The sequence below is a fragment of the Pogoniulus pusillus genome, chromosome 28 (assembly GCF_015220805.1).
Source record: "Pogoniulus pusillus isolate bPogPus1 chromosome 28, bPogPus1.pri, whole genome shotgun sequence".
Lineage (NCBI taxonomy): Eukaryota > Metazoa > Chordata > Aves > Piciformes > Lybiidae > Pogoniulus > Pogoniulus pusillus.
The window spans coordinates 14,018,498-14,026,399 of NC_087291.1; the positions used below are offsets into that span (position 1 = coordinate 14,018,498).

General features: G+C 38.9%; 1 protein-coding gene across 1 annotated transcript in view; it reads right to left on the minus strand.

Moving 5' to 3' along the window:
* The window catches only part of SCIN (scinderin), a 65,835-nt gene extending 60,953 nt beyond the window's left edge, over positions 1–4,882 (minus strand). The window contains exon 1 of the mRNA XM_064166893.1: positions 4,748–4,882. The gene's annotated coding sequence lies outside the window, so the exon portion shown is untranslated. The remainder of the gene's footprint in view (positions 1–4,747) is intronic.
* Between the last annotated feature and the right edge of the window lie 3,020 nt (positions 4,883–7,902).

Below are 7,902 nucleotides of genomic sequence, written 5' to 3' on the forward strand. Positions count from 1 at the left end.
CACAGGGCATGCCAGCATACTGATAGATTATTTTAAAGTACACCAGGACGTTACATACCCTTTCCTTCCTTGCCTTTTCCACAAGGCCAGAAAGTTTCCTCTGTTGTGTAAAGAAAAATCCCTTTGGTGTCCTTGGAATGTCTCTGTTTCTAGTTATTTTCACTAGTAATGTTGTTTGTTAAAGGTACATAACTATCATCAAGGACAATTATCCTCTCAGGAAAACACATACGGGAATGCATCTGTTTATGGTTCCATGTTTTGACTTTCCACCGGCTGCCAGGTTTTTGCTGTTTTCCTGTCCATCTCTTGAGATGAACATTCAAGGAGTACCACCACTACTCAGTTACTATCTTCTTCAACTGTGTAGGAAGCAAGGGAAAATAAACTGTCCCTCTTTACAAAGCAGAAGATGATAGGTAAAGTGTCAGCTGAGGAACATGCTATTACACATTAGTTTATTCTGCTAAGTATAATTTTAGTACAACCTACATAACAGGCACTTCCTTGTTTTATTTTTCCAACTAAGAAAAAGCCTCTGTGGAGGAAAAGTAGCCCTCCCATGTTTATAAAGCTTTACGTTTTTAACAGTTACAGAGCAGACTTTGTGGGTTTCACATGCTGCCTGTTAGTTTGTAACTCGATGAAATCCCATGGTACTAAAACTAAACTGGCTCTTTATGAAAGGAACCATGTGCAGGCATTTCAGCTGCATGTCCTCCACTGCCTTCTCCAAGACTCTCTCCCCACGGTTCCCTGCCCTCCTCCTCTCCAGTCTCCTCTCTGTTTGTCGTTCTTCAACATGGTGTGCACAAGATTCAGCCAGAACACTCCCAGCACCTTCTGAGCTGTTCCAGTGGTTGGTGGCAAAGTAAAATAAGATATTATTCTTATCTAAATGAGAAGAGGCATCCCACAGCATCTTTCATTTAGTCTCCACTCTTATTTAGCATTGCACAGGTCTCCTGTGTGCCTTTTGGGATGCAGTTAGTGCCTTTTAAAAACAGGCCCTTTTAGAACAAATTAATATTTTTCTTCTTTATTTGAACTAAGCAGCACAGTGTTATTAAGGTAATAAAATTACCATACTGCTAGCATCATAACATGATAAGGTATAATGCAATGCTCAAAGCAATGTTTAATGGAGCAGCGAATTATCTGGCACAAAATTATTCCTGACTTTTTCTTCCCCCCTCGGTCTGTTAATTTTAATTGTGCTCAAGGTAAGAGATTTTATTGCAAACAAATCTACCTTTACCAGCGTTTTGAAATCAGGGTTCAGAAAGATTTTAATAAATTGCTAATAGTTCTTTAAACTTCAGCCTGCCAGTCTATTATTAGCCAGATTGGTTAGTTTGTGTCCTTCTACAATTATGTTCCACAGGAAAGGCATAAAAATTGTTATTTCAAAGGCTTAGTATGATAAGGATATTAAAACTTTCAGCACAACCAGTATGATCCTGGGATCATTTGGTATCTACAACTTGCAGACCACCTGAGTATTCTGTATGTGCCTAATTTGTCAACTGTGTGGGTTTGTGATGGAGGCTGGATATAGAGAAGTGTCTTTTAGTTGAACTAAGTTGAACTCAATAATCTTGAAGGATCTTTTCCAACCTAAATAATTTTATGATTCTATGGTTTTAACTTGGGCATAATTTCATGGCAAATAAAATGTAAACAAGGTTATAGAAATGTTGACACAGATCAGATTAGAATTAGGAGTCCTGCGTATGATTCAAACACTGATTTTTGTCTGCACAGCCATCATTCACTGGAGTAGGATCTCAGCTAAACACATGTCTAAATTTAGCCCAAAATGCAACAGCTTTAAAGAAACATTGAACTTAAAGTATATGAGAGAGCAGGAGGGCAAAGGATGTCATGAAAAGAGACTTGGAGGTATTTCTGTTTCAAGAGGAAGTTATGTAGGATAAGTTCTATACATATGCAAAGCATTATGGATTAAAGCTTAGTCTACTGATTTGTCTTTATTGAGTCAGTATGTATGGGTGGTAGATCTGAATATACTTTTGTTTACCACTTGTTTCTTCTGGCCATTGATGATAACAGGATATTTACAGTTAATCTCTAACCCTGCTTCTTCCTTTTAGTATTTCAGAAAATATCCACATGGACTTTCTGCATTTATATAAACTGTAGAGGTTTTGATAAAGCATTTCTAAAGGACCAATCCAATAGTGCTGCCTAAAACAAAAGAATTTGCTTTCATAAGCTTGTGCCAAAGTACACCAAAGTCAATGGAAAAATACCATCTGACTGGAATAGATTCTAGATCAGCAACATTTTTGGTAATGGATACTGGGCACTTCTCATATGCTGGTCTAAGAGGTGTCCACTCTGCAGCTGAATGGGTGCCCAATAGCTGACATCATTGTCAGCAAAATCAGCCACAGTGCAGTCACACCCCCACAATGAGCATGCAAAAGTAAAAAGGATGAAGAGATTTTGCGTGTCTCTCCAACTGCTGAGGCATAACACCACTTTAGACACACCTTGAAACAAAAATTACACTCCACTTCTCTGAGGTTTAAGAGCTTTGTATAGCATGTCAGGGGAGATGGAGATCAATACAAATGGCAATTGTCTCTGAGGGGGAATCTCAGATCCCTTTTGGGCTCTGGAAGAGCTTGGATGTGCAAGAGAGGGACAAAGAGATGCTAAGTTGGGGCCAGCATGAAGAGCTGTCACATCACTCTGCTCAGGTGCACCTATGAACCATTGCACTGGACAATGACACACAGTGACTGCACTGCACTGGTAAGTGACAGCTGCCTGGTGGCACTATGCCTGTCTTTCACAAGAGCTATAGGGGTGTCACACTCCCATGAGAATTTGGAGCCAAGATATCTGTCCTCTCAGCATCAATAATGCTTTCTGAGCTGCTTCCTAGGAATGATATGGTGCTGGAGAAAAAGAACATTTTATACCTCTTCATGGTGTTAAGAGGTATATAGTATATAAAGTACATGTGTATGTCATATAGTATATGTCATAATTATATCAAAGTAAGTGGACAAACTGGGCCAGCATTTTCAAGGAACTCCTAGGTTCAGAAGTCTTAGTTTAGATTTTTAAGATATCTCTTATTGTATTTGTGGCACCTTAGTTTCCTTAAGACCCTTTGCACCCAAAAGGCTCTAGCAACTTGCAGTCTCCTCACTGCAAAGCAGCCCTTTGGCTTTTTCTTGGCTTCTCTAATGAAAAAGTGAAGTTGCCTAAGCCAGGAAATGAGTGTCTGTAACATGCCTGTGTGTCTCATTCTCTGTAGCAAGCAAGCACAAGGGTCTGCCCCCATCCTGTGGGTCAAAACAAAGATAAGGTTCAATAAGGACATAGAACTGCTTGAGAGACACAAAGATGATGAAGGGAAAGGAACATCTCTTATGAGAAGAGACTGAGGGAGCTGGGGCTCTGCCACTCGGAGAAGAGGAGCCTGAGGGGTGGCCTCATTAATGTTTATAAAGATGTAAAGGGTGAGTGCTAAGAGGCTGGAACCAGGCTCTGCTCCATGATGCCCAATGACAGGATAAGGGGCAATAGGTGGAAGTTGAGGCATAGGAAATTTCATTTAAACACGAAGAGGAATTTCTCCACTTCATGGCACTGCCACCTCTATTACTATGAGGAGGCTCAGCTAGTACTGTATCATCAGTCAGGATAAGCATAGATACAGAGCTATTATATTATGATTTTGTCAACCAACAAGAGGTCCAGATACTAACAACCTCTGAAATGGCCATGCATGAAGAAAGCACAATTTACTGGAATGGATTTGCATGGCATGCAGAAAATGGGGAGTTCATTATTTCCAAACCCAACTGTGGGGAACTCCAAATTTCAAACAAGTGTCTGGAAATGCAATGCAATTTCTCCCTGGCTGGTAGGAAGCTGTCTGTAACAATATATAAGGGTTAAAAGCTTACAGATTTTTTTCTTTTTACTAAGGGTTGCAACTGGGAAATTCTGGAGAAGAACTGAACTCCACAACAGTGTACACAGAGAATGACATCACTGCTGAAGGGATTTTTACAAGTGCTGTAAGCTTCCTCTGTTGCACAGCTCAGTGGCTCTTGGAAAGGACCCAAAAATCCAATATGCACTTTTCTTATGCTACATCACTATCTGGGGTGCATTTAACTGTACAGCTTACTTGCAGTTTAAATCTAGAGATTTAAGTCTAAATCTATCTCTGAAGATGCCTCCAAAGCTCTCAGCAATGCAGACAGTGATTGAAAAATGCTTCCCCTTGCCACACTCAGCATCCCCATACGGTGTTTAAAAAAGGAATTGAAGCTACCTGAATGTGCTGAGTGCTCAGCAACCACTCCTGTAGCAATTTGAGTCAAGAGCAAAGTAGCTGTTCCTATCCTGTGAAGAGGAAGTGTGGAAGGGTTTGTTTTGGCACACGCTGATGGTCATCAGCTCTTGGTAGTAAAGTAAAGACATGTTCCTCAAGAAGTTATCCTCCATCAAAGTCAACAAGAGCTGGAAACAGGATTATATTCCTGAAAATCTAAAGGAATTTGGTATTTCACGTCCCTGGATCTCCAGTACAGGGAGACTTCCTGTGGGACATGCAACTTTCACCCTCAAGTTCAGCTACCGAGTGATCCAAAACACTCCAAAACCAATGTAAATCAGAAGTAATAACAATGATAATAACTATGAAAAAAATGCTTTTGATGCAGAGAAAAGCAGTAAGTTGTCTTTTAACCTGACTAACTGTAAATGATGCAGATTTAGGTGGCCAAGGATTCTTTGGTAGCAGCACCCATGGATCCCATTTGCTTTCACAAGGCTCAGGTTTAAGAAATCTGCTGTCAGAGTCCCTTTGCTTTCCTTTTGTGGTTCGAGTCAAGGATCTGAAAATATTAAGCAAACAATATCTATGAGCTATAGGACAAACTGCATAGACTCTAGGATTTGTTAAGCTATGTTTTCTTTAATCAGATAGAATTAAAGACAAAGGGAGAACCCAGACATTTATGGTAAAGGTGATAAGAAAATAATTATTCTGCCCATGACCTTGCTGTGAATGTACAAAGAAAGTAGCATTTTATGTGTGTACTTTAACTAATGAGCAGTTAATTATTTTCAAATAACCTGTCCTCAGGAAAAGGTGAAGCCACAGAAACTACACTAAAGGGAAGCCATCCATTTATGGAGTATTCACCACAGCAGGAATGCAATGAAGAGAACAGACATTGGACTTGATTATTTTGCCCAGGAGTAAGCCAAAAATACAAGGTTGAAATTGCAGTCTTATCAGCAAACCTACACTGGCAAGCAGGTTTCTAAGCTGATGAGTCATCAGATGAGTGAATCAGTGTATTTTGTGTCATCTGGGTCTCTTATTTAAAGCTAGGAACCATATTTTGTCTGATACTGAAACCTGGGGAAAACACTGCTGTTTGGGCTTTGAGCTTCATCCAAGGACACTTCAGCTACACGGCAGTAGAGAGGTTTTATCCCTTACTCCTGCTGTTCACAGACTCCCAGTTTCTTTAGCACAATGGATGTTCATGTTGTCAAGGACTCACCTATGTTTAGATGCTGTGATTTTAACTTCACACTTAAAGGATCTCTGGAGTAACTTGTCATAAGATTTGGTAAATTAGCTTCATAATGCACTTGAACTGGAAAACAATATTGGAACATCAGATAAGCCACCACGCCTAGAGCCAAGAACACTGACATGAACTGTAGAGCAAACTTCACATGTTAAGGCAAGGTAAAAAATACACTGGCAGAAATTCTGTTAAAAATTGCAATATTTAGGAGATTTAATTAACTGTTAATTCACTTGCTAATGTGTCAAGCTGTTGAGCCGACAAGAATTAGGCTTTTCTGTTACTCTGGTGTTCTTTATTCACACAACTCCTATCTCCTGATCTCAAGATGAGACCAGTGGCCTCCTTTTGCAATACAGTTGAGAGAAGCAGAGCATCCTCATGGATATAGCAGCTGTGATACTAAAAGAGAGATGTAATTTCTTGGAATAAATATACTGCATGCTTTGGAGCTATTTGCATGGATTTGCATTATTTTCAAACCTTTCCAGTGAATGCAATTAATCATTAACACACTCCACTGATGCCTGTCTTACAGTGAGCTTAAGAGCTTTCTGTTGCTGGAGAACTTAGGAGAAGGCTAAAAGGAAGACTGAAATAAAGGGGTCATTTAAGATTAATGACATATAAACTTCAGATATGCATTCTCATTGTTTGGAAGCAGAAGTGATTTGTGCATTTAAAGTGGATAGAGTTTTTAAAATAGGTAATGTTTTCTGCCAGCTGCAAGAGGAAATTGTGAGTTTGGCTGCTGGTAATGCTGCTTTTCACCAAACCACATCTTGAAGAGTCAGATAAGTGTAGGACAAGATATGACACCAGCACTTTGGTCTTAAAAACTTTTGGAGATAAAGTATCTTAAGAGGGTGAGGTTGCTCCATTAGCCCATTTTTGACAAGTTGTCCACTTCTTCCCATAGATCACTTATAGCAGACTACACATTTGACTGACCATTTACCCTGATCTTGATATGGATTTTATAAAGCAGTTGATTTCTTTTGAGTTACAAGACAGAAAATCAGTAACTATAATGTTCTAGAGTTATCAGTATCATCTGTATGAGTAGCAAAGTAGGTTTATTAGATTATCTGAACAAGATAATATGAAAATGGTGAGGTTAGGCAGCAGGATGAGTAGCCTATGAGATCAGGGAAGGACCATCAATGGTGTGTGAAGTTACACATTGAAAAACAATGTTCATCTGTGGATTGATGGGTGTGATGCACATCAGAAGTGCATAGGAGAAGGAAAACTTTGCATGTTAACAATTGATGTATCTGGTTCCCTTTTCTTCATAGGCTCCTTTTCCTAATTTTCCTTTTCCTGGCTGAGTTACTATTTCCACTTAATGAAATGTGTCTCAGTGGTCTTTATGGTGGAAAAGGGACTCTCCACCTATAAGAGCCCAGAAATTGCCTCTTTTTGTGTGTGTAAAATCAAGGCAATACTTGCAGAATTTCCGACCAGTGCAGCTAGCCCTTAGGTACATTTTTCATTTAGAGACCTTGCACTGAGCCTGCTCATTTCCTTTTAAACTCCTGACAATATACCATTAAGGGTTCTCCCCAGGGGACATTTTAGTGGAGAAAAAAAAACCCAGAGTAAAATCCCCTGCTCTTAGTTCCTTAGGTTCTGCTGAATTTGTGTAGTCTGTAGACAACAGCCTGATAGAACTAAGCAGCCTGAAGTTTCAGTTGGCTAAAATGTTACATCACAACATTAATGTTGTGAGACAAAACATATTGCTTTTTCTCTTCCACTTGTTTTGTTATTGTTAAAGCCTTGAGCAAAGAAAAAGAGACATTTGTTAAACATACATAAAAAATATAAATAATAAATATTTAAAGAGAAGAAAAGAAGAATTTAAAATAAAAAAACATTAATTAAAATTAAGAAAACATAAAAATAAGACACATCTATAAAGATTCAGGCTTGCCTAGCAGGTTTTAAGGGAAAACAGCATTTAATAATCATTATGGGAACAAGATAATCTTGAAATAAAGCAAGTTTCCTCGAGACAGAATATTAGTGGCCAAATTTCTTTTGGCTGTAATAGCTAACTAGAAGTTTGCTTTTAATTAACTTAGGTATACTCAAAAACAGGGAAGTTAAATTCCTGCTACATCAGTTTGGCAAATAAATGATTTGTATTGTCATGAAGGCAGAAGGAGGAAAAACATTGTTTTCCATGGAAAAGCAGCATTGGCTATGTGCCATTTATGTGATTCTTCAACAGACTGCATGTCCAGGTATAAATATTTGCTTTGGAGAACAGAAGGGAGTTTGTATGCTGTCTCAGTTTTGTTTC